Source organism: Cyprinus carpio, chromosome A1 (assembly GCF_018340385.1).
Source record: "Cyprinus carpio isolate SPL01 chromosome A1, ASM1834038v1, whole genome shotgun sequence".
Classification (NCBI taxonomy): Eukaryota; Metazoa; Chordata; class Actinopteri; order Cypriniformes; family Cyprinidae; genus Cyprinus; species Cyprinus carpio.
In genome coordinates this window covers 38,750,505-38,753,004 of record NC_056572.1, presented here as the reverse complement: position 1 = coordinate 38,753,004, position 2,500 = coordinate 38,750,505, and the positions used below count along the sequence as shown (strand labels likewise).

Genomic DNA, 2,500 nt, shown 5'->3' with positions numbered 1-2,500 from the left:
TATGCATAATAGCATGCAAGTAACCCTAAGCCAAACCCTAATCCTAACCATATAGTAAGTACATTTAGCTAATTAATATTTAATAATAGTACTTAACTGTATAATTACACTGTAACAAGGACACCTTAAAATAGTGTAACCAAAAATTATACAGATTACTATACCAATAAGTATAAAGATATAAATAAATATATCAGTAATTATATTAATAGTTATAATGATAAATATAATTACAGCGATAATTATAATGATAACTAATGAGAATTCTAACAAAGATAATTTTACTGATAACTATACCGATTACTATAATGATAATTGTAGCGATAACTGTAACTGTAAAAGTAAGCATAACGACAACTGTAACAGTTTTTGTAAATTATGATTTCTATAAAAACTATAGCGATAACCACAGCAATAACTTCAATATCAACAATAACCGATAATGGTAAAAAGATAATTATACTGGTAACTATAGTAACCATAACGATAACTGTAGTATAACAACTTTACAGATAACGATAATTATTGCAATAACTATTAGCGTCCACACCAACCAACGATAATGTTCTGTTTATTCTAAAACACATTGTTTCTCTTTTTAAAATAAATGTCCTAGAAATGATTCCAAAGGAAATGTCGTTGTTGTTTTAGTTGCGTTGTGAACTCTGCTACTATAAATAGATTAGATATTCTCGTCCTTGGTGTGAATGAGGCGGTACGTCGTGTACCAGGTCTAGGTGTCGGAACACACACACACACACACACACACACACACAAAAACCCAAAAAGTCCGTGTTTGAAGCCTCCTGCAGGTGTCGGATGGACCTGTTAGACACAGAAACACACAGACAAACATATCAAATAACCGTAAATATCAGCACACCCCGAGTGTGACGCTCAGAAACGCACCAGATGACAGGAAACAGGACGGCTCCGCAGCAGATGAGATCCACCAGGAACAGGATCTCCCTCCAGGGAGTGTATTCTCCGTCTCCTCAGAACCTGCAACAAACCGGCGTCAGTCACGGATAACATCACATCAGAAACACCCGAGAGACGTGTTCAGACACACACCTGCAGAGGAATGACAATCATGAAGATCTTCTTCTCTTTGTCTGACAGGATGCATTTAACGAAGGCAAAGCCGGTGCCGATGAGAGCCAGCGTGATGAACAGAAGAGCCCCCTTCAGCCTGACACACACACATCACACTCTCATGATTCTGACAGCATCACTTCACACTCGCCGATCTCTAACCGCGAGAAGCAGAAGGAAAGAAGAGGTGTGATACGCACAGGTGTGTGATGTAGTACACGACGGCCCAGCCTTCAATAGGATGACCTTCAGAGTTAATGAAGTGATAGTTGATCTGAGGGGAAGACAAACACACACACACACACACACACACACACACACACTCGTGACGAGTCCTCGATCACCATAACACCACGAACATGTATCCCCTGTACAAACATAGTTAATATTTCTGCTTTATATAAATATCTACGAACATACATGCAAGTAAATATCATAAATATACATTGAGTTTTCATATTTATATCTAAGTACATATATACATACAGCTGCATCTCAATAAATTAGAATGTTGTGGAAAAGTTCATTTGTTTCAGTAATTCAACTCAAATTGTGAGATTTATTGAGATGCACCTGTATAAACTGAGTATCAAGAGCGTCACTGAACAAACATCTTCTTTAAATAATGACTCAGTATAAATCCCAAGATGTTGGTCAGTATGTCGTAGTGCAATTTTAGTGCAATTCTTGAAAAATTCCTAAGAAGTTCCCAAATATTTTCTAGAGAGCACCTTAAGACAAGTTTAAGGTTAACTTTAACAAGTTAATTATGAAGATTTTTAAGAACGTTCTTTTCAGGGAATTATTAAGTTTACATTATTGAGTTTTCTTTATTGAGTTTTAAGAGAAGTTAATGGGAATTTAAAATATGGTAATGTTTTACAAAACGTCCTATTCTGAAACGCATCATCTAAGATTAAATAATGATTAAAAGAATTGTTTTAACCATTTTAACTTCTGATTTTAATAATGTAGGCGTAAATGTTGAAATTAACATAACTTTAAATTAAAATTAGGATTAAAATACCTTTGAAATATATTTTTTTGTAGTTAACTATTTGTAGTAAACTAAAATTAACAAATAAAACCTTATTTTAAAGTTTAATAATAGCTAATAAGAAAATAAAAACACGCAACAACATTACCACACCTTTAACTAAAATGACAAAATGTAAAAATCAATTGTAATAACATGACTAAGAGAGTAACTGCTGGATGCAGTGTGAGTGTGACGAGAGTGTTTTACTCACGCTGTGAAACAGCAGAGACACAGCTTTAGTGTACGCCAGCGCCGCCATCAGCCAGTGGATCTTAAACACACTGTACCTGTCACACACACATCATTAACCTCAGCGGGTTCCCTCTCAGTGACAGACACGTGTGCGTGTGTGTGTGTGTGTGTGTA

The 2,500-nt window shown here is 35.4% G+C and overlaps 3 protein-coding genes across 6 annotated transcripts in view; 1 reads left to right on the top strand and 2 right to left on the bottom strand.

Annotated features, from left to right (window-relative positions):
- Positions 1-2,500, top strand: part of LOC109076476 (microfibril-associated glycoprotein 4-like) — a 137,084-nt gene that overhangs the window by 80,582 nt on the left and 54,002 nt on the right. The window lies entirely within an intron of this gene.
- The window catches only part of LOC122134369 (protein GPR107-like), a 20,419-nt gene that overhangs the window by 1,738 nt on the left and 16,181 nt on the right, over positions 1-2,500 (bottom strand). The window lies entirely within an intron of this gene.
- LOC109075865 (heme-binding protein 2-like) overlaps positions 1-2,500 on the bottom strand; it is a 22,663-nt gene that overhangs the window by 8,553 nt on the left and 11,610 nt on the right. The window lies entirely within an intron of this gene.